Source organism: Grampus griseus (assembly GCF_964374135.1).
Source record: "Grampus griseus genome assembly, chromosome: 18".
In the NCBI taxonomy this organism is placed as follows: Eukaryota; Metazoa; Chordata; class Mammalia; order Artiodactyla; family Delphinidae; genus Grampus; species Grampus griseus.
Window position 1 is genome coordinate 45,676,391 of NC_139012.1, and position 25,067 is coordinate 45,701,457.

The window sequence follows — 25,067 nt, forward strand, 5'->3', positions numbered from 1 at the left end:
CTGTGAACAGAAACATAACCAAGGACATAGAGAATAGACTGGTGGTTGCAAAGGGGGAGGGGGTGGGAGAGGGTTGGATTGGGAGTTTGGGATTAGCAGATGCAAAGTGGTGTATATACAGGATGGATAAACAAAAAGGTCCTACATGGGACTTCCCTGGTGGCGCAGTGGTTAAGAATATGCCTGCCGGGGGTTCCCTGGTGGTGCAGCGGTTGAGAGTCCGCCTGCCGATGCAGGGGACACGGGTTCGTGCCCCGGTCCGGGAAGATCCCACATGCCGCGGAGCAGCTGGGCCCGTGAGCCATGGCCGCTGAGCCTGCGCGTCTGGAGCCTGTGCTCCGCAACGGGAGAGGCCACAGCAGTGAGAGGCCCGCAGACCGCAAAAAAAAAAAAAAAAAAGAATATGCCTGCCAATGCAGGGGACACAGGTTCAAGCTCTGGTCTAGGAAGATCCCACATGCCAGAGAGCAACTAAGCCCGATGCCACAACTACTGAAGTCCAGGCACCTAGAGCCCGTGCTCTGCAACAAGAGAAGCCACCACAATGAGAAGCCCGTGCACCTCAACTAGAGAAAGCCCGCGTGCAGCAACGAAGGCCCAACGCAGCCATAAATAAATAAATTAATTAATACATTTATTTTTTATAAAGTGGATTTATTTTTAAAAAAACAAAAAGGTCCTACTGTAGAGCACAGGGAACTATATTCTATATCCTGTGATAAACCGTAACAGAAAAGAATATGAAAAAGGATGTAAATAAATGTGTAACTGAGTCACTTTCCCATACAGCAGTAATTAACACAACACTGTAATTCAACTGTACATCAATAAAAAATAAAATTTAAAAAAATTGCCAGAAAAATAGTCACATAAGGGGAACTTCTCTCGTGGCCCAGTGGTTAAGACTTTACCTTCCAATGGAGGGGGTGAGGGTTCGATCCCTGGTCAGGGAGCTAATATCCCACATGCCTTGTGGCCAAAAAACCAAAATATAAAACAGAAGCAATACTGTAACAAATGCAATAAACACTTTAAAATGGTCGACATCAGAATAAATCTTTAAAGAAAAAATTCACATAAATCAGAAACAAATGAAACATAATAAAGTCCATACATTTAAAAAAAAAAGAGCATGGGTTCGGGTCAAATCGCAGCTTCCCACTTACTTATAGCTGTGTAATTCTGGGCAACTCACATAATGTCTCCTCATACTCCTCATCTATAAATGGGAATGGTAACAGTTCCCTACCTCAGAGCGTTGCTGTAATCCATAAACACGGTTAAGGGCCTTGGTAAATGTTTGAGGCTCTTTGGTTATTGTGAATTGAAATACATCAATGTCTTCTGGCCATGTGATTTATAATAGTTTGACATTTAACCAAATGGTAACACTATTCCATTTATTATTCCCATCTCTTTTTACCCTTACCCTGCTTTGTTGTTTATGTTTTCTCCCACCACAAAGTGCTAGTTCCAGGAGAGTAAAGGCTTTATTTTGTTCACTGCTGAAAGCAATAGCACCCAGAAAAGTACTGTACATATGAAGCCCTCAGTAAATACTAGCTGAATGAATGGTGCAAAGTGTCATGAGGAAAAGTACACCAAAACTTTCATTATAATAAAAAAGTATAGATAAATCTTTCTCTAATGGCTTCCAGTCAAGTAACTGAAAACACCATATGCTATAATAAAAACATAAGTAATTTATTAAAACTTGAAGGCAAAAACATAATTTTAAAAGATTTAGACCTATGTTAGGCATGATAGAGTATGGATGCTTTCTTGAAATACACAATCAGATCCAAGAGTATCACTTTCAGAATGTTCTAGTAGATTGAGTTTACTTTTAGTTGTCTTTGATGAAACAGTCACTATTCTACTCTCTTTCTTAACAGAAATGTGTGTTTTCGAAGACTCACTTTTAATTGGTTTATTAACCAAAGAACTATTTTGCCCAATTCCTTTGCTTTTCTGCTTTACAGGTGAGTCAGAGCAGGAATGCAGGTCCTTCCCAGGTTGTTTCTTAGCAGAGTATTTTTTGGTATATTCACCTGCTTTGCTCATTTTCTCTGAAGAAGACCTGCTATTTCTAGATAATTCCTCTTCTTTTCTTTGACTTCCAGTTCCAGAAATGATGTCTGCTGAAGGAGAACATGTTCTAACAATGAAATCTTCAAAGACTCCTGCTGCTGCTCTGTGACTGGGACCCCCAGGTTGTCTTTGGAAGTTTCTAAGGCCTCCTGAGTAGACACTGGGCCACGGAAGGAGTCAAGAGGCAAAGGAATCCTAGCATCACCTGTAATTTTCTGAAACTGGAGGGAAAAACAAAAGACAAGACAAAAATTCAGTGATGAACAAAGCCAACCATTAAAAAGTAGAGTTCAAAACTTCAATGTTACTTGATGTTACTACAATGTTACTTGTAATCTTATTATTAACACAGTCAATATTCAGAAGATTTCAGAGCCAGTTTTTTTCTAATTATATCTTGCCAAGTGATTCTCAGCTTAACCTAGCTATATCCAAGGCTATGTCCGCTACATTTTCAGACTTTGGTGACTGGGGTAGTTATTACCCATTTCCTTTCCCTCACTAAAAATAAAACCCTATTCTGTAAGATAATTAATTTCTTTTCTATCCTCCAGGCACATGCAAACAGTATATAGTTTGTGACCAGACTGTGTTCTCAAGCTGTCAGTTCCCAAGACCAGTCTGAAATTGGTTGATGGGGGCTCCAAGTAAGGCTAGAGGAAAAGCTGACAGGTTTTCCCCTCCCATTCCCATAACCAGGTGATTCACTATAATATGTTACCTATTAGCTATGTCTGGATTACTTATTTTAAAAATTATATCAGTATGTGTACCTTCATTAGTGTTCCTTCATTGTAAGCTGACTGCATACAAATAGAAACCTAGATAAAATATGAATAGAATAGACATTTATACAATTTAAAATCTGGAATATTTTCTCTAATGTTTTCTTTCTTCATTAAGGATAGTTCGTTTTAACTCATAAATTTTCTAAAGAACTTCCAGTCTCCTTATTTACAACAATACAGTGTCATGAAATGGGCACACATTTACTAATCTCAGATTTGGAAAGGATTCCAGAGTCTTCTAGCTCCTGAGCATATGAACTATTAGAGACTGATCATTATTGTTTTCTCCCTGACTTGGTCATTTCCTTTTTGCTAATCACTCTTAGAATCATTAAGTGCTGTTCTGTCCACTTACTTGGATGTTTTGCATTTGTCCTGGGGCACCCTGTTTTGATTCTGATTTTTCTTCTTCAAGTGCCTTCTTTTCTTCTTTACGTGGACTACTAACAGTAGAATTCATCTGGGGATGACCTAGTAAATGAAAATCTGACTGATCTATACCAGCCATTGTGGCCAGCTGCCCAAGCCTGGACCAGAAGAGGAAAGGAGAAAAGACAAAGGTTATTATAATCACATAAGAGCAGTTTAGATTTCCCCAGACCTACAATCATGAAATACTTCTAAAATCTTAAAAGCCAACATCCTACTCCAGACTACAAGCCTCTCTCTCCCCTAAATTCTCAGCCCTTCCCAGATTCATCCTCTAGGACACATCCCGGAACAGGGCTCGAAACCGTGTCCCCTGCCTTGGCAGGCAGATTATTAACCACTGCGACACCAGGGAGGTCCAACTATTGTTATTTTGAATTCTTCTCCATTTACAAGTAATACTCTTACATGACTATTTTCTCACTAAATTTGAGGCATTATCTGTTCACTTTCTATTTTACTAAGTAAGGGTTTAGTTCCTTTACACTCTTTCCTATGTCCACACTGCTCAGTAAAGTTATGTCATCATTAGTTATTCCACTGCTGATGATCTCTTTGACTTGTAGTGATACTTAAAAACCTACATTGTTGATCAACTATAAACTCTCTCAACGTCACGCTTTGTAAAATGAGGACATTCATACCATCTTCCCTTTTTTCTACCTCCTGTCTACCTTCCAAACCTAGCTTTTACGTTGTCAAAGTTGAAATTTATATTCTGTTCTGTGTGCAGTTAAGTCTACCGTTACTTGAGAGTCAGTAGGGAGTAAGGTTTAAGAGAACAGGTGGAGAGCCTAAACTCAAAGCCTCGATCCAACCCTAAATTAGGTACAGCCTGGGCAAGTTCCTTCCCTGTCTTAGCTTCCTTTTCTCAAAAGTGGGAATGATATTAGCACCAACCTCATAAGGCTATTGAGAGGATTAAATGAGCTAATATATGCAAAAACACTTAGAGCCTAATATATACTAAATACATACTAGTACGCAATACATTTCAGTACATACCAAGTTAATACTAATACATACTAAGTATAGTTTAGGTTAGTTATTTGTTATTACATGCAAGTTGACAATAAAAGCTGCAAATCAAGATAGTATTGCCATTATTACAATGAAATTAATATTGCCCACTGCAGATGTACTGTGCCTCTGTGTATAGACTACACCTCGATCCATACTGTGCCAGGGTGCAGGGTGTGGAGGGTGCAGGGTGACCACATACCCCAAGCCGCCTTGGGCTGTTCCAGTTTATACCTGTTGTCCTGATGTTACTGCATTAGAGCGCCTCCTTACACTATTGAAGTGTAAGGAGTTTGGACAAGTTCTGGTTTGGACAACAAATTAGATAGGTGGTCATTACCCATATGTGTCGCTGAAAAGGGGAACTTCTATAGTGTCAAGTTTAAGTGGATTATTCTCCTGCTCACCAATGGTAGGTTAAAAATCAACCATAGAGAAGGCGGAAGATGGCGGAAGAGTAAGACGCGGAGATCACCTTCCTCCCCACAGATACACCAGAAATACATCTACACGTGGAACAACTCCTACAGAACACCTACTGAAGGCTGGCAGAAGACCTCAGACCTCCCAAAAGGCAAGAAACTCCCCACGTACCTGGGTAGGGCAAAAGAAAAAACAGAGACAAAAGAATAGGGACGGCACCTGCACCAGTGGGAGGGAGCTGTGAAGGAGGAAAAGTTTCCACACTCTAGGAAGCCCCTTCGCGGGCGGAGACTGCGGGAGGCGGAGGGGGGAGCTTCGAAGCTGCGGAGTGCACAGCAACGGGTGCGGAGGGCAAAGCGGGGAGATTCCCGCACAGAGGATCGGTGCCGACCGGCACTCACCAGCCCGAGAGGCTTGTCTGCTCACCCGCCGGGGCGGGCGGGGCTGAGAGCTGAGGCCGGAGCGCAGGGAGAGGACTGGGGTTGGCGGCTTGAACATAGCCTGAAGGGGTTAGTGCACCACAGCTAGCCGGGAGGGAGTCCGGGGAAAAGCCTGCACCAGCAGAAGAGGCAGGAGACTTTTCCTTCCCTCTTTGTTTCCTGGGGCGTGAGGAGAGGGGTTTAAGAACGCTGCTTAAAGGAACTCCAGAGACGGGTGCGAGCCGCGGCTAAAAGCGCGAACCCCAGAGACGGGCGCGAGCCGCGGCTGAAAGCGCGGACCCCAGAGACGGGCGCGAGCCGCGGCTGAAAGCGCGGAATCCAGAGACGGGCGCGAGCCGCGGCTGAAAGCGCGGAATCCAGAGACGGGCGCGAGCCGCGGCTGAAAGCGCGGAATCCAGAGACGGGCGCAAGCCGCGGCTAAAAGCGCGGACCCCAGAGGCGGGCGGGAGACGTTAAGGCTGCTGCTGCCGCCACCAAGGGGCCTGTGTGCGACCACAGGTCACTCTCCACACCACTCTTCCGCGGAGCCTGTGCAGCCCGCCACTGCCGGGTTCCCGGGATCCAGGGACAACTTCCCCGGGAGAGCGCACAGCGCGCCTCAGGCTGGTGCAAAGTCACGCCGGCCCTTGCCACCGCAGGCCCGCCCCGCACTCTGTGCCCCTCCGTCCCCGCCGGCCTGAGTGCGCCAGAGCCCCCAATCAGCGGCTCTTTTAACCCCATCCTGTCTGAGCAAAAAACAGACGCCCTCCAGCGATCTACACGCAGTGGCAGGGCCAAATCCAAAGCTTAGCCCTGGGAGCTGTGAGAACAAAGAAGAGAAAGGGAAATCCCTCCCAGCAGCCTCAGAAGCAGCGGATTAAAGCTCCACAATCAACTTGATGTACCCTGCATCTGTGGAATACCTGAATAGACAACCAATCATCCCCAATTAAGGAAGTGGACTTTAGGAGCAAGATCTATGATTTTTTCCCCTTTCCTCTTTTTGTGAATGTGTATGTGTATGCTTCTGTGTGAGATCTTGTCTGTATAGTCTTGCTTCCACCATTTGTCCTAGGGTTCTATCCGTCCATGTTTTTCTTTTAAATTCTTTTTCTTAATAATTAATTTTAATAACCTTATTATACTTTACCTTCGTTCTTTCTTTCTTTCTTTCCGTCCTTCCTTCCCTCCTTTAGACAACGAATCATCCCAAATTGAGGAGGTGGTCTCTGACAGCAAGATTTAGGATTTTTCCCCATTTACCTCTTTTAGTGAGGGTGTATGTGTATGCTTCTGTGTAAGATTTTGTCTGTATAGCTTTGCTTCCAACATTTGTCCTAGGTTCTTTCCGTCCCTTTTTTTTTTTTTTTCTAAATAAGAAGCTTTTAATTCAATAACTTTATTATACTGTATTTTATTTTTACTGTATCTTCTTTCTTTCTGTCTTTTTTCCTTCTTTCCCTCCTTCCTTCCTTCCTCCCTCCCTCCCTCCCTCCTTTCTTTCCTTCTTGCCTTCTTTCCTTCTTTGCTTCTTTCTTTCTTTCTTCCTTCCTTCCTACCCTCCTTTCCTTCTTTCTTTCCTCATACTTCTACTAATTCCCTCTACTTTTTCTCCCTTTTATCCTGAGCCTGTGGATGAAAAGCTTTTGGTGCTCCAGCCAGGAGGCAGGGCTCTGCCTCTGAGGTAGGACAGCCAACTTCAGGACACTGATCAACAAGAGACCTCCCAGCTCCACATAATATCAAACGGCGAAAATCTCCCAGAGACCTCCATCTTAACACCAGCACCCAGCTTCACTCAACGACCAGCAAGCCACAGTGCTGGAAAACCTATGCCAAACAACTAGCAAAACAGGAACACAACCCCACCCATTAGCAGAGAGGCTGCCTAAAATCATAATAAGGCCACAGACACCCCCAAACACACCACCAGACGTGAACCTGCCCACTAGAGAGACAAGATCCAGCCTCATCCACCACAACACAGGCACTAGCCCCCTCCACCAGGAAGCCTACACAACCCACTGAACCAACCTTAGCCACTAGAGACAGACATCAAAAACAGGAGGAACCACAAACCTGCAGCCTGCAAAAAGGAGACCCCAAACACAGTAAGATAAGCAAAATGAGAAGACAGAAAAACACACAGCAGATAAAGGAGCAAGATAAAAATGCACCAGACCTAACAAATGAAGAGGAAATAGGCAGCCTACCTGAAAGAGAATTCAGAATAATGATAGTAAGGTTGATCCGAAATCTTGGAGATAGAATGGACAATAGATTGGACAAAATGCAAGAATCAGTTAACAAGGACCTAGAAGAACTAAAGATGAAACAAGCAACGATGAACAACACAATAAATGAAATTAAAAGTACTCTAGATGGGATCAATAGCAGAATAACTGAGGCAGAAGAACGGATAAGTGACCTGGAAGATAAAATAGTGGAAATAACTACTGCAGAGCAGAATAAAGAAAAAAGAATGAAAAGAACTGAGGACAGTCTCAGAGACCTCTGGGACAACATTAAACGCACCAACATTCGAATTATAGGGGTTCCAGAAGAAGAAGAGAAAAAGAAAGGGACTGAGAAAATATTTGAAGAGATTATAGTTGAAAACTTCCCTAATATGGGAAAGGAAATAGTTAATCAAGTCCAGGAAGCACAGAGAGTCCCATACAAGATAAATACAAGGAGAAATACGCCAAGACACATATTAATCAAACTGTCAAAAATTAAATACAAAGAAAGCATATTAAAAGCAGCAAGGGAAAAACAACAAATAACACATAAGGGAATCCCCATAAGGTTAACAGCTGATCTCTCAGCAGAAACCCTACAAGCCAGAAGGGAGTGGCAGGACATACTGAAAGTGATGAAGGAGAAAAACATGCAGCCAAGACTACTCTACCCAGCAAGGATCTCATTCAGATTTGATGGAGAAATTAAAACCTTTACAGACAAGCAAAAGCTGAGAGAGTTCAGCACCACCAAACCAGCTTTACAACAAATGCTAAAGGATCTTCTCTAGGCAAGAAACACAAGAGAAGGAAAAGACCTATAATAACGAACCCAAAACAATTTAGAAAATGGGAATAGGAACATACATATCGATAATTACCTTAAATGTAAATGGACTAAATGCTCCCACCAAAAGACACAGATTGGCTGAATGGATACAAAAACAAGACCCTTATATATGCTGTCTACAAGAGACCCACTTCAGACCTAGAGACACATACAGACTGAAAGTAAGGGGATGGAAAAAGATATTCCATGCAAATGGAAGCCAAAAGAAAGCTGGAGTAGCAATTCTCATATCAGACAAAATAGACTTTAAAATAAGGACTATTAAAAGAGACAAAGAAGGACACTACATAATGATCAAGGGATCGATCCAAGAAGAAGATATAACAATTGTAAATATTTATGCACCCAACATAGGAGCACCTCAATACATAAGGCAAATACTAACAGCCATAAAAGGGGAAATCGACAGTAACACATTCATAGTAGGGGACTTAAACACCCCACTTTCACCCATGGACAGATCATCCAAAATGAAAATAAATAAGGAAACACAAGCTTTAAATGATACATTAAACAAGATGGACTTAATTGATATTTATAGGACACTCCATCCAAAAACAACAGAATACACATTTTTCTCAAGTGCTCATGGAACATTCTCCAGGATAGATCATATCTTAGGTCACAAATCAAGCCTTGGGAAATTTAAGAAAATTGAAATTGTATCAAGTATCTTTTCTGACCACAACGCCATGAGACTAGATATCAATTACAGGAAAAGATCTGTAAAAAATACAAACACACGGAGGCTAAACAATACACTACTTAATAATGAAGAGATCACTGAAGAAATCAAAGAGGAAATCAAAAAATACCTAGAAACAAATGACAATGGAGACACAACGACCCAAAACCTGTGGGATGCAGCAAAAGCAGTTCTAAGGGGGAAGTTTATAGCAATACAAGCCCACCTTAAGAAGCAGGAAACATCTCGAATAAACAACCTAACCTTGCACCTCAAGCAATTAGAGAAAGAAGAACAAAAAAACCCCAAAGCTAGCAGAAGGAAAGAAATCATAAAAATCAGATCAGAAATAAATGAAAAAGAAATGAAGGAAACAATAGCAAAGATCAATAAAACTAAAAGCTGGTTCTTTGAGAAGATAAACAAAATAGATAAACCACTAGCCAGACTCATCAAGAAAAAAAGGGAGAAGACTCAAATCAATAGAATTAGAAATGAAAAAGGAGAGGTAACAACTGACACTGCAGAGATAAAAGAGATCATGAGAGATTACTACAAGCAACTCTATGCCAATAAAATGGACAATCTGGAAGAAATGGACAAATTCTTAGAAATGCACAACCTGCCAAGACTGAATCAGGAAGAAATAGAAAATATGAACAGGCCAATCACAAGCACTGAAATTGAAACTGTGATTAAAAATCTTCCAACAAAGAAAAGCCCAGGACCAGATGGCTTCACAGGCGAATTCTATCAAACATTTAGAGAAGAGCTAACACCTATCCTTCTCAAACTCTTCCAAAATATAGCAGAGGGAGGACCACTCCCTAACTCCTTCTACGAGGCCACCATCACCTTGATACCAAAACCAGACAAGGATGTCACAAAGAAAGAAAACTACAGGCCAATATCACTGATGAACATAGATGCAAAAATCCTCAACAAAATACTAGCAAACAGAATCCAACAGCACATTAAAAGGATCATACACCATGATCAAGTGGGGTTTATTCCAGGAATGCAAGGATTCTTCAATATACGCAAATCTATCAATGTGATAAACCATATTAACAAATTGAAGGAGAAAAACCATATGATCATCTCAATAGATGCAGAGAAAGCTTTTGACAAAATTCAACACCCATTTATGATAAAAACCCTGCAAAAAGTAGGCATAGAGGGAACTTTCCTCAACATAATAAAGGCCATATATGACAAGCCCACAGCAAACATCATCCTCAATGGTGAAAAACTGAAAGCATTTCCACTAAGATCAGGAACAAGACAAGGTTGCCCACTCTCACCACTATTATTCAACATTGTTTTGGAAGTTTTAGCCACAGCAATCAGAGAAGAAAAGGAAATAAAAGGAATCCAAATTGGAAAAGAAGAAGTAAAGCTGTCACTGTTTGCAGATGACATGATCCTATACATAGAGAACCCTAAAGATGCTACCAGAAAACTACTAGAGCTAATCAATGAATTTGGTAAAGTGGCAGGATACAAAATTAATGCACAGAAATCTCTGGCATTCCTATATACTAATGATGAAAAATCTGAAAGTGAAATCAAGAAAACACTCCCATTTACCATTGCAACAAAAAGAATAAAATATCTAGGAATAAACCTACCTAAGGAGACAAAAGACCTGTATGCAGAAAATTATAAGACACTAATGAAAGAAATTAAAGATGATATAAATAGATGGAGAGATATACCATGTTCTTGGATTGGAAGAATCAACATTGTGAAAATGACTCTACTACCCAAAGCAATCTATAGATTCAATGCAATCCCTATCAAACTACCACTGGCATTTTTCACAGAACTAGAACAAAAACTTTCACAATTTGTATGGAAACACAAAAGACCCCGAATAGCCAAAGCAATCTTGAGAACGAAAGAAGGAACTGGAGGAATCAGGCTCCCTGACTTCAGACTATACTACAAAGCTACAGTCATCAAGACAGTATGGTACTGGCACAAAAACAGAAAGATAGATCAATGGAACAGGATAGAAAGCCCAGAGATAAACCCATGCACATATGGACACCTTATCTTTGATAAAGGTGGCAGTAATGTACAATGGAGAAAGGACACCCTCTTCAATAAGTGGTGCTGGGAAAACTGGACAGGTACATGTAAAAGTATGAGATTAGATCACTCCCTAACACCATACACAAAAATAAGCTCAAAATGGATTAAAGACCTAAATGTAAGGCCAGAAACTATCAAACTCTTAGAGGAAAACATAGGCAGAACACTCTATGACATAAATCAAAGCAAGATCCTTTCTGACCCACCTCCTAGAGTAATGGAAATAAAAACAAAAATAAACAAATGGGACCTAATGAAACTTCAAAGCTTTTGCACAGCAAAGGAAACCGTAAACAAGACCAAAAGACAACCCTCAGAATGGGAGAAAATATTTGCAAATGAAGCAACCGACAAAGGATTAATCTCCAAAATTTACAAGCAGCTCATGCAGCTCAATAACAAGAAAACAAACAACCCAATCCAAAAATGGGCAGAAGACCTAAATAGACATTTCTCCAAAGAAGATATACAGACTGCCAACAAACACATGAAAGAATGCTCAACATCGTTAATCATTAGAGAAATGCAAATCAAAACTACAATGAGATATCATCTCACACCAGTCAGAATGGCCATCATCAAAAAATCTAGAAACAATAAATGCTGGAGAGGGTGTGGAGAAAAGGGAACACTCTTGCACTGCTGGTGGGAATGTGAATTGGTTCAGCCACTATGGAGATCAGTATGGAGGTTCCTTAAAAAACTACAAATAGAACTACCATATGACCCAGCAATCCCACTACTGGGCATATACCCTGAGAAAACCAAAATTCAAAAAGAGTCATGTACCAAAATGTTCATTGCAGCTCTATTTACAATAGCCCGGAGATGGAAACAACCTAAGTGCCTGTCATCGGATGAATGGATAAAGAAGATGTGGCACATATATACAATGGAATATTACTCAGCCATAAAAAGAAACGAAATTGAGCTATTTGTAATGAGGTGGATAGACCTAGAGTCTGTCATACAGAGTGAAGTAAGTCAGAAAGAAAAAGACAAATACCGTATGCTAACACATATATATGGAATTTAAGAAAAAAATGTCATGAAGAACCTAGGGGTAAAGCAGGAATAAAGATGCAGACCTCCTAGAGAACGGACTTGAGGTTATGGGGAGGGGGAAGGGTGAGCTATGACAGGGCGAGAGAGAGTCATGGGCATATACACACTAACAAACGCAGTAAGGTAGATAGCTAGTGGGAAGCAGCCGCATGGCACAGGGATATTGGCTCGGTGCTTTGTGACAGCCTGGAGGGGTGGGATGGGGAGGGTGGGAGGGAGGGAGACGCAACAGGGAAGACATATGGGAACATATGTTTATGTATGACTGATTCACTTTGTTATAAAGCAGAAACTAACACACCATTGTAAAGCAATTATACCCCAATAAAGATGTTAAAAAAAAAAAAAAAAAAATCAACCATAGCTTAGTTTGCTTCAGGTTTATGTCAGTACAGCCTTTTCTCCTCTGGAGTTCAAGTTCCTTCTCCTCTTCCTCTCCCTCCTCCCTTCCAACAGTGCCTAATACCTAGTAAGTACAATATGCCTCAAGGTGTTTCTAAGCTCTCAATCACACAATCAATAGAAGCCTCTCCAATCTAGACTAGCTGCTCTCTGCACTGAATCCCCTATTACCTTCCTTCTTGGTTTATTGCCTCATTTTGCTGGATTATTTCTATAAATAGCTTAAGGTGTAGCACAGGAGGTCAATTTTTCAAATTTCTTTGTGTACAAAATATCTTCTTCAGCCTCCACTTATGACTGATAGTTTGGCTGGATACAAACCACTAGGGTGAAAATTATGTGCCTGAAAAACTTTGGAGGTATCTTTCTAATGCCTTCCAGGATCCATGGTGCTGATGACAAGTATGATAAAGTCAGATTTTAACTTTCTTTTTTAGGTGACCAGTACTTTTCTCTCTGGAATGGATGTATCCTGTCAGTATTTTATTCTATGTTAATTTATTTTTTCAGCATTTTAAAGTTTCGTAATGAAGGGTGCCTAGGTATGAGTCTATTCTTGTTCATCTTGCTCAAAACTTGAGTAACTATTTTCAATCTGAGGCCTGATGTCTACTTTCAGCTGTGGGGGATTTTGTTGCCCTTTGACAGCTTCCCTCCATTTTTTTTCTGGGTCTGGAGTTTCTAATAGTAACATGTTGTATCTCCCAGATGCAGTCTCTCTAACATATTGCTATCACATTTTCCATTGTGTCTTTCTTTTTTATATAATGAGAAATTTTTAAAATTCCTACTGAAGTTATTTCAGCAACCATATTTTCATTTCCAAGAGACCTCTCTTGCTTTCTGACCATTCTCTTTTTTTTTTTTGCTGTACGTGGGCCTCTCACTGTTGTGGCCTCTCCCGTTGCAGAGCACAGGCTCCGGACGCGCAGGCCCAGCGGCCATGGCTAACGGGCCCAGCCACTCCGCGGCACGTGGGATCTTCCCGGATGGGGGCACGAACCCGTGTCCCCTGCATCGGCAGGCGGACTCTCAACCACTGCGCCACCAGGGAAGCCCTGACCATTCTCTTTTTAATTAACACCCTAGTCTTATTTTATAGTTGCTAGCTCTTTTTAAACCTCTCTCAGGATACTAATTAGGGTTTTTTCTTAAATTATTTTGTTCCCTAAATTGTCCCCGGTCCTACCAGGATATGTTTTCACACTTTTTCCCCCTCTCTCATGTTGTAAGCTTTACTCAACTATCAGGCAAATGACAGTTATTTTCTATTAAGGAATGAGTGCAGAAAGCTCCCTGAAGTCAACAATTGATTGGTTTCTTATGCAGGAAGAAGCGGGGAGTAACTGTAATAGGATCCCCCCCAAACACAATTTTCTGGGTTATAAAAACTCACACTAGCTGCCCTAGTTCTCGCCAGTTTCACTGTTTTCAAAATGAAAGCATCTCATTTCAGGAGTGTGAGGGCGGGGCTGGGAGTCCACTCCTCCACACACAACCCTTCAATGATTTCCCCTATTTCAGTCATACTTTTAACTAACTCCACCCTCTCTTCTACATGCACATCTGAGCATGGGAATACTTCTGCAGGTGGAGTCAGAATCCTCCTCAGTTGCAGGTGGTCCCTGTGCATACTCTAGGGATGCTTTTCCTCTGTTCTACTGCTTCAGTTTCACACTCTTCCACTTGTCTTCCGTCTTTCAAAACTATGTTGAAATCTCGATTGTTGTGGGCTTATATACTTAAACACATTGATACCATCCTTGTAGTGCCTTGTCAAAACAGAGAAGAGCTGAAAGGGTTCTCAGTGCATTCTGAATCTGCTATTCTGTGGTCCCAGTGTGTAAACTTCTTGGTCTTCCCCAGTGTCTATCATTACTACTAGAAATACAATCTCCTGGTCTACTCGTGAAGGAAATGAATACAGCACATCTAAAATGACAAGGAAGGCGGTTAGATGCTCTAGGGTCTTGTCGTACTCTGCCATTTACTAATAACCCACTTATGTGCTAAAAATTGTAGGTGCTCATTTATAAAATGAAAGAGGGTAACTCTACATGAACTATAGATTTCTCCTACTCTAACATTTCATAATTTTCTAAGTTTTTTTCTTAAAATTTCTCTATATTATCATTAATTTTACTTAAAAAAATAAAAATCTAACTTTTGAAAATCAAAGAGTTAATTGCCATAGTCCTACAATAATGGGATAATTAGTTCTGAAACCGGTCAAGTTTCATGTTTCATACGAAAAGAAAATCATATTAAATAATTTTTAAAAATTAAACATGCACTTTGTAGCACAAAGACAAGGTCCCCCACAAATGGTGTTCCTTTATTTACTAGAAATGTTCAGCTCTTCATTAAAGTTGAAATAAAATAAATATATTATTTTTTAGGTGCAAAAATTTCTTATGAAAATCAATTTTTCTTTTCTGTCCATACAAACAAAAGTATGGAATGACATTAGAGGTCAGGTTTATTTGGTAAAAGAATGTAGCTTCTTGATATTTTTTTATTTTAGGAAAGGAGAATATCAACATGAAAACTTTTTTCAACTTTACTTTTATTTAAAATGAGGCCATATTTTCCTCTTGTAAAAAGAGAGTTCAACTAGAACTGTCAATTTTCTCACCTGTAAAACAAGAGCACTGAATCAGCTGACTACATTCATTCAGAACTCAATTTCTTTATCTTATGATCACTAAGGTTCTCCCTAAATCTAATATACTACGGTTCTAAGGAAAGGAAAATATATTACTAATGACATGTTTTGATTTTTATTTCCTAGAGTTCAAATGTCCACCATTCACCCTGGTCTAAGCTTAAGGAACCATTCAAGGGGATACAATGCAGATGGGAAGAGAAAACAGAACCCTCACACAAGCTTTGCCGTATTGCAATCAGGCTTCCGTTTGAAAAATAATCTTCTCTATAGCTTTCAAGTGATAACTTTGTCCCGGCAATGCTTCTTGTTTCAAACTGATTTTCTCTGGCTCTTCCTGAACACTTTCTGAGGACTCATTGACCTCTTCATTTTCTGAGGAGGAAGGACTCTCTACTGTCACAGTCACAGGAAATTCTGATAGACCTGAGTGTCACAAGAAGAAGATAGGAAACCACAGAGTTGTTAAACTAAAGTGCAAAGAAAGAAAACAAGATTGTATAAAAGACAACACAAGCCAGATACCAAATATCCAAATATTAGAGGACATTTAACAAAAGTGATCTGAGGCATCATTATTTATAAATGTCTCTCACTGCTCCTTAGTCTAAAACAAGCAATGACTAAGTAAAATTACAGGAACTTATTTTCACTATGTTACTGCACAGACCTCTGTTGTACATGGTTAGGATTAGTAATGGGAATTGTCCATATTATTTTATTTTCTTTCACAAAAGCCAAGTGAAGATCCAAGGTAACCATTTTTTCTCAGATCAACTTTAGACTGCAAATGAAAAATTTATTTTTCACTATCAGACAAAAACAGTCTGGAAGAAAATGTAGTTTTTTGGAGGAAAATACACCAGTAAAGGGACTGATAAAGAATCAGAAGAATAATCAGAAAGTCAACATATCTAAGCTGTGTATAATAGATGTTAGAATTTTAAAAAGTAAATCACATACACATACATAACTAAAACTGACCCATCAAAAATTTCATCTTCTCATCACCCTGAAGCCAAAACTAGGGTAACAGTAATACAATTCTATCAAGCTTCACTGCCACTGCAATGTTGTTCAATTGGACATTTCCAAACATTTAAAACCTGACCTGGCCACAACCCCATAAAAGTCTACAGATCATAAAGAAGTGTGCTGGGGTTATGTAACTATGCAGAAGACAAGTCACTAGGACATCATTTTGACAACAAGCAGCAAACCTGCAGCATAGGAAAATCCGAACAGGAGAACAAGGTGCACACCCCTCTCTCTGGGCATGCAAGGGCAGGACTGACACCCAAGATGCTCTTCTCTCAACCTCAGCAGTAGTGCCTTTCACAGAGCAACTATGCAGTCTCCCAGAACCACTGGGAAGGAGAATCTGATACTGACAGTATTAGCTTGCCATGAGGCCATAAGCGAGGGAAAGTTTGTGGCCTTGGTGAGAGAGCAGAAGTGTGGGAAATGTTGCTTTATATTGGCTTTCAGATCAGGAAATTTGTACACATAGCCTGCAAACAACGTTTCTTGCAAACATATGAACGTTCTTGAGTATGAGAGCTCCATGTGAGGGGTCAGAAATGGCAGTCAAGTTCGTTTCACTGGGTAACAGCTGATTTGCAGACTGGAGAACAGGCTTCCTTGTTTACAGACATAACCACAAGGCTGCCAGTTGTGTGCCAAATCCACACAACTACACAGTTGCATTGGGAGAGCGACCAAACATATTTTCCATGGATTTATTTCAGAGAGGGAAATGCTTCTTGTAAGGCTCTGTCCGTTTAAAAAGCAAGGAGAATGCCCATCCACCTTTCCCAATTCAAGTCCTATGTATCATAAATATGATAGCTACACACCAGCAACTGATTACATACATCACGAGCTTTGATGAATGCAAAGCCCCTAAAAAGATATCAACAAAACGAAGTTAGATCTTGATGTAAATACATCACCAGTTAAACCCAGTTAATACAACTATTTAGTATTATGTACAGTATCCATATAGAATTGTGTACAAAAATAAATAAGCTCAAAAGAAGGACGGGGAAGGCTCTGCTACAGAGAAAAGTGAACAGAATTCAACCGACTGGTTTCGTAATGACTCTTTGAACTGCTGAGAGGCCCCTTCCGCTCCTATGTTCAGGATGGTTGAGATTTCAGTCTAACTTCTGTAAATGGTGATATTAATCGTTCTCTAATTTACCACTCTGTGTGACGAGGATGGACCTGAGATTAAGTGTCTCAGGAAGAAGATAGAAAACCACAGAGTTGTTAAACTCAAGTGCAAAGACTGGGGATTCAACACTATACTTTATGCAACAGCAATTCACATCCCCATTTGGTCATATTCTTTCAACAAAACAAAAGCTGCACTCACATGTATTAAAAGACAAAAATTAACTGCCATCTGTATCAATATGTTAATGTGCTTCAATCACACATGTTTTCATGAAAGTTTAAACATAAAATCACCTTTAAGATCTTGACCATGTGATCTGCTCCCTGCCATGTCAGATTATACCCCGTGAAGTTTACTGTCTTAAGAGTGATAGAGTTCTTTATACCTTGACAAATAACTAAAAGGAAAAATAAAAAACCCACACACAATAAGATGAAGAGCCTATACATTTGTCAATCTTGACTTATTTGCTTTTCTTGAGTCAATTGGAGGTTTACAGCCACATTTTTAAAATCATTAACTACAATCTTCCCAAAGAGGTAATTGATGAACTGATGCGTTTTAAAACTTGTCAGTAACAAAGTCTTATTCCAGTTTACAGCAACACTTTAATTCTATTTAGGTCCTAAAACTGAATACACTGAATACTGCAAACTTTATTGCCAACCACTCAGTAAAGTACTACATACTTTTGAGACAAAGGAAAAAGAAGAAAAACCTAAAAATCTTAAGACTCTTCCGATTTTCAGTTCCAATGATACATGCCAATCTTGATGATCAATCAGCGATTTAAATGTCAACTATAAACCCGGTATTTTATTAGCTGCTATGCAGTATACTAGAGCAATAGAAGAGAGAGGATCTCAAACACTCTGTTCCCTCAAATTGAAAGGCAGGCTTCCTGAACCTTCCAGACCACTACTGGACACAAAGAACACACACTAATGTTTCAGGACCCCAAGGAACAGTCACCTGCTTTGTGATTACTTCCATGACACACTCCCACTAACACCACTGAATTTGCTGCTCCTATGGGATGTTACATATATTTCCTATTTTAACACATACCACAGTGCATTATAATTATTATTGCAGATACATGTTCTAACAATTTAAAGATCATGATGACTTTTTTGCTCTTTATATCTTGCTATTTCCCTTCCCATAATATTTCTTGAAGAGAAACCATAAAAATATAAACACACACAAAAAACAGAAAATATAGAAAACACATGGTTTGTGGCTTAACACAAACTTAAGTAAGATTAATTCTGACAATATCCAGTATGATAAACTTGCATGGTACAAATGAGAATGGACCAAGGTTTGAGCAGGTATAGGAGACAATCCACGCATGAACACCACCAAGAAAAGGTAGACAGGAAAAGGTAGACAGACATGGTGTGTAGGAAATCACGAGACCAGTATGATGGGAAGAGACTTAAACAAGACTGAAACTCACTTTCTAAACCTCCATCTCCAAGTGGACAATTCACAAGACACAGGTGCACCAAAGAAGGCAATTATTCAATCCCTTTAATGGGGAGGAACAGTTTAAACTTTTATTGGTTTAGTTTGCCCCAAAAGCAACTATCAAAGGTTGGCAGGACACAATGAAGGCTTACCTTTGTTAACATAGTTAAGTCTCTCTCTCTCAGAACTAGCCCATTTAGCTCCAGGTTCCTTAGCGCACGGATGCACTTACACAGCAATTAAGAGCTTTACACAACTGCAAGGTCACATCTGTATTTCTTATCGCAGGAACACAACTTCTGTAAACTTTATTTCTGCCACAACCTAAAGCAAAATTATTGTAAAATGAGTGATTTAAACCATACATTTTATCATCATTAAAAAGCATCTAAATAAAAAAAACAAGCATCTGCTCTGTGCTAAGGATTAGAAACGACTCCTGCCCTTAAAGCCTTCATTAAGGAGGGAGATGTATAAAATCAAAATTTCAATCACATGAGATAAATAAACATAACTTTTATGCACAGAGGTTCCTATGGAGGCAAAAACTTATGTCTAAGTGACGGCTTCATGATAACCCTGAAGTACAATCTAGAAAGATGAGGCTATGCAGAGTTGGAGTACTAGGTGCATTAACTGCAGAGGGAACATCTGTCAAAATTCACTCAAGCCTGAGTCCTGCTGGGCACTGTAAATACTACAGGTGGGGATGACTATAGCCCAGGGGTCCAAGTGTGAGAACAGACAGAAAGGAAAATAGAGATGCTGGCCGAAGCAAGCCTGGCAGAGAGCATGGCTTCTATCCCACAGGTGATGAGGCCTGGGACTACCACTGGCTGAGTAGGGTGCCTCCGCTGATTAGAAAAAGGCACCCCACTGCTGAAGGACTGATTGGATAAAGGGAGTGATCACAAAAAGCTCCCCTTCCTCAGGGCCAAAGAGCCCCATGAGGCTTGGCCGAACACAGTTCAGACTACACGCCTCTGTGCAGAGCACACGCTGGGAGGCTAGTATGCACTAACTCTGTGTGGGCAAGCCATTAGCAGCATTATTTTAAGCACATCTTTTTATGGTAGAAGATCACTTAACCCGAGTAGGCAGATGAACTTAGAGGAACTGAGTCCAGGGGCCAAGAAACCACCCAGGAGTTTCTGCCATAGTCCGGGCAAAATGTAATATGGATGAAGAAGCAAATTTACGAGGAAGCCAAAATTTACAAGATAGACCCATGGATGCAAGACATAAAGAAAGTTCAGTGAAGGAACTCTGAAGAGAATGGGCTCTACAATAAATTTTTCTTACATTCAATGTAAAATATTAGGCAAAATTAAGTACCGTGGACTTTAAGGTCCCTTCCAGCTATAATTTCTTTTGATTTCTAACTTATTACTCTGCTTAAGTAAAGTCCCTTCAGAGGTACAGAACAGTTCTTACACCTGAATGGGATGCAAAGAATAATCTGACTTCTCTTCACCAGGCGATGAGTTGAACTGTCCTTGCAGAAGAGATAACACATGGTGTGAACCCCAGATCCTACAAAAGGGCCAGGCACACGACAAGCATTCAGCTTTCCGAAAACAAATGAACAATCAATTCCTCTCCTAGATCTTCATACCCCTCCTCTGCTGGCTTTCTCTCAGCTTATAAACATCCTCAAATATACCCACTTAAAAAACTCTCAGACCTATGATTCTTTGGATCTTCTTGTGGATAACCTAAGTCTCTCCCATGCCTTCAAACACCTGTCCTCCCAAAAAGACCAGATCTGTACCTTGGGCCCAGATCTCTCTACCAGGCCCCTCTAAAGCACTGAAGATGAAGTAAGATCCTCTCGCCACACCCAATCCCTTTCTACTGTGCTCTGTTTATCTCACAAAAAGATGCAGCTGTAAACTGTCACCCACGCTTGCTGCCCTCCCTTTTTTAACTGGTCACCAGGCCTCACCCATTCTCTCTCAGATCTGCAAAACCCAGTCCCACCATTTATAACTTAAGTGGGACCCTTAGATTACAATTCACACTGCACCCAATCAAGTGCCTTCCACATGGAGGTCCCAGTGAGCCTCTAAACCAGAATTCCATTTCACTGTTCTTTGGTGTTTCCCACAGCCTTCAGGATAAACATCCAAACTTCTGACAGGACAAACAAGGCCCCTTTCTGTGGGGCCCCACTAGGTTTCCAGTATCAACTTTCATTGCTTTCCCAAACCCTGAGTTCCAGTCCTGTACATTAGTTTTGCCATATTTTCTTATATTTCTCAAACTTTGACACACACTGCTCCCTCCTGCCACCCCAGGAGCTTCTACATATCCTTAGAAAGGATGGCACCTCCTCCAAGGAGCCTACCCTGAACTTTCCCTTCCAAGATTCTGTGCTCTGCAAAGGGGAAAGATGGGGGGGACGGATTAATTAGGAGTTTGGCATTAACATACCCACACGACTATATATAAAATTGGTAATCAACAAGGACCTACTGCATAGCACAGGGAACTCTACTCCATATCCTGTAACAAACTGTACGGGAAAAGAATCTGAAAAGGAATGGATATATGTATAACTGAATCACTTTGCTGTACACCTGAAACTAACACAATATTGTAAATCAACTATACTCCAATATAAAATATAAATTAAATTAAAGAAAAAAGAGATTCTATGCTCTGTAGCACCAAAACTCACTTCTTCCAGATCACTGACTACTGTGCTTGTGTTTACTTGCTGCCCAGTAGAAAGGAAGATTACCTAGGGCAGAAGCATCGTCTCCAGCAGCCCTTGGTTCTGACAACTCATTCAAGTGCCAGGATACTTTACACACATAACCTGCTTAATTAATTCTAAGAACCCACAGAAAGAGTGGTTATTAATGTCATTTTACAAGTGTGGATATTGTAGTGCAAAAGAAACCTGCCCAGGCCACAGAGAGCATAAGCCTGGGAATTCAAACCCTAAGCTGCCTTCACACCGGTGCTCTTTGCACTGTATGATACGACTATTGAAATAAAAATTTTTTTTCCTGAGCCCTGTTTTAATGGATAGGAAATGAAGCTGGGATATATCCATTTCCTAATCGCTTTGGTCTGTACCAGGCAAAGTCATTCAACAGACCAGGTAACATCTGTGCAACCATTAACGATGCTCCAAACTGTGCTAAGTGTTCTACATTGCAGAGTCTACAAGCATTAACAGAGTGAGTCCTTGTAACCGCCACAGAGACTGGATCTTGTTAAGCCCATGCTACAGATGAGAACACTGAGACCTTGAAGCCTTAAGGCACTCGGCCGGGGTCACCGAGCTGGCAGGAGTCCTAGGCCGCATGCCCTGTCTCGTGCACGCATACCCGGGCACTGGGCAACGGTTCTAGTGCCCACCCTCCACCTTGTACCATCTAAAACCCCGCTTCGCAGCGCCCACACGACAGCCCCCGGAAGCGGGAAATACAAACCTGTCTCGCCAAGCCGTGGCTGGAAGAAGCTCTAGATACAGATCAGGGGCAGAGGGTGCTCAGGAGCGGCACCCAGTCTACCCCGCGGAGGCCTTAACTCCAGCAGGGCGTTCCGCAGGGAAGCGCGCACGGCAGGCAGAGGCACCGAGCCCTGCAGCGCGCACAATTCTCAGAGCGCGAGAAGTCGGCCGCACTGTCCCGGCGCAGCTTCACCGAATGATTATGGCCCGAGCGCAGCCTCGGAGACGCTGGCTGAGGACACGATGCTCACACCCTCCTGGGGGCCCCGGCTCGCCTCCCGGCCCCTCGGGCGCCCACCGCCCCGCGGCTGCGGCCCCGCAGTGTACGCAGGACCGGCGTCGCAGCCAGAAGACATCGGGTCACAGGCCTCAGCTAGGCCAGCCCCTCCATGCCGCGCTCTGGAGCCCCCGGTTGGTCTGGTTCTAGCGCCGGCATCAACGTCCTGCACGCCGCGGGGCTGGGGTTTAAGCCACGAGGGCGGGGCCGTAGGGGCGGGGCTCGAGGACGTCAGCACGTTCGCCGTGCGTCCGCTCGCAGCCCCGTCTCCCATGGTGACGCGGCCTGAGGAGTAGGGGCTGGAGCTTTGTGACTGGGGCAGCGCGAAAGGAAGGAGGTGTGGAGAATATGGCGTTTCCAGAAAGCGTTTGCTGACTCATCCAAACAAAAGTGAGACATGGTTATATGAACGCATTTTAAAAGTAAACTCCCGATAAGTCTCTGTGCTCGCCCCTCCAGGAGAGAGCGTGCACTCCGTGAGGGACACAGAAAAGTCTGAGTGGACGTCTGCCTGTGCTCCCTTACCTGGTGCACGGGTGTGTGAATTTCTGCGGAGAGCTCTTTAATTTATGTAGTTTCTGCTGACTTGACACGGTGGTTGGCAAATGGTGACGTGTTCCGTGCATTTAGGACATGATCGTGGTTAGTAATAATCACTCTGTTTTGTACTGACAACTCCACAGAGAATTTACTACTGAATATCCACTTTACAGAAGAAAAACTGAGGCGTAGGAAGTGAAGTGAATGAGTAAGAGGAAGGACTCAGACAATTTGTGTTAGTAAATTAACCCTGCAAGGAGGCCGTTAGCCTGCAGTGGCTCTAGTGATGCGGTTGCCTAGGTAAATCAACAAAAATCTAAGCCTGTCATCGCCTCAGGGTGACGAAAACCTCTGAGGACAACCAGTCACAAACCACCAACTAGGCTTTAAAGCTATAGCAAGTCAGTCATTTCCTTGCTTTGCTTCTTGCCCTTTTAAAAGAAACATCTCTGCAGCTCCTGTGGCTGGAGTGCTCCTCACCTCGTCTGCTTTCGTGGTGCCTGAATTAAATCTATTTTTGCTCACGTAAAGTCTTAAAATTTTAAATATGCCTCAGATTGTCTTTTAACATTGGCTGTAGAAGTTGGATTTGTGTCCAGTTTCTAGAACAGTGGTCGTCCTCTGGTCAGGCCTTAGGCGTTATGCGTACAACGTTCCTCTTCTACCACCACCTGGATGCCTCCACCCACTTACCAGCTCCCGCGCATCAGATCCCCTAGATGTGGTCAGCAATGGCTTTTACATGCAGCGTGCTCACATTATAACATCACAGACACTCCTCTGTCCTCCAGCCAGCGTGTGAAGTGAAACATTACCATTCCTGTTGAAGAGCCTGGTGTGACCACTTTCCCAATCACAGCCACTCCCCAGCTGACCCTGGGTAACCACTCTTCTGAACTTGGTCTCCTGCACTGTCATGGATGTCTTTCTGTTTAGGCTACATTTTTAAGTATTGTTAAACCTCATATAGTATTCTACTATGTTTTCTCTTCTTACTTGCTTTTTTTTTAGTGTTATCTTTGCTAGGTTCATCCATGCTGACACGTAAAGATCTGTCTAGTTCATGTACTTTCCTCACTATGTAGGATTCCCATGTAGGGAAATACAATAATTTATATGTGCATTTTTCTGTTGATGGACATTTAAATTGTTTCCAATTTTCAGTATGATTTCTGTTTTAAAAAAATTTTATATACTTTTTAGAGGTTACTTTACATTTACAGTAATTACAAACTATTGGCTATATTCCGTGTTGTACAATACATCTTTGAGCTATCGTACACCCAGTAGTTTAGATCTCTCACTTCCCCACCCCTGTATTGCCCCCTCCTCCCCCTCCACACTGGCAACCATTAGTTTGTTCTCTGTATCTGTGACTCCCCTTCTTTTTTGTTATATTTGGTAGATTGTTGTATTTTTTAGATTCCATATATAGGTGATATCCTACAGTGTTTGTTTTTGTTTGACTTATTTCACTTACCACAATGCCCTCCAAGTCCATCTATGTTGCTGCAAATAGCAAAATTTCTTTCCTTTTTAAGGCTGAGTAGTATGCCATTTGTTATATGTACCACATCTTCTTTATCCATTCATCTTTTTTTTTACATCTTTATTGGAGTATAATTGCTTTACAATGGTGTGTTAGTTTCTGTTTCATAACAAAGTGAATCAGTTATACATATACATATGTTCCCATATCTCTTCCCTCTTGCGTCTCCCTCCCTCCCACCCTCCCTATCCCACCCCTCCAGGTGGTCACAAAGCACCGAGCTGATCTCCCTGTGCTATGCGGCTGCTTCCCACTAGCTATCTACCTTATGTTTGGTAGTGTATATATGTTCATGCCTCTCTCTCGCTTTGTCACAGCTTCCCCTTCCCCTTCCCCATATCCTCAAGTCCATTCTCTAGTAGGTCTGTGTCTTTATTCTTGTATTACCCCTAGGTTCTTCATAACATTTATT

The 25,067-nt window shown here is 41.5% G+C and overlaps 1 pseudogene across 1 annotated transcript; it reads right to left on the reverse strand.

Annotated features, from left to right (window-relative positions):
* Nucleotides 1–654: 654 nt before the first annotated feature.
* On the reverse strand, nt 655–24,024 carry LOC309835899 (centrosomal protein of 78 kDa-like; annotated as a pseudogene). The gene is made up of 9 exons (XR_014298547.1): nt 23,864–24,024; nt 22,565–22,937; nt 22,270–22,521; nt 18,979–19,150; nt 18,816–18,887; nt 17,615–17,750; nt 3,235–3,406; nt 2,865–2,912; nt 655–2,312 (listed from the first exon to the last, which is right to left on the reverse strand). The product of XR_014298547.1 is annotated as a centrosomal protein of 78 kDa-like (transcript).
* Between the last annotated feature and the right edge of the window lie 1,043 nt (nt 24,025–25,067).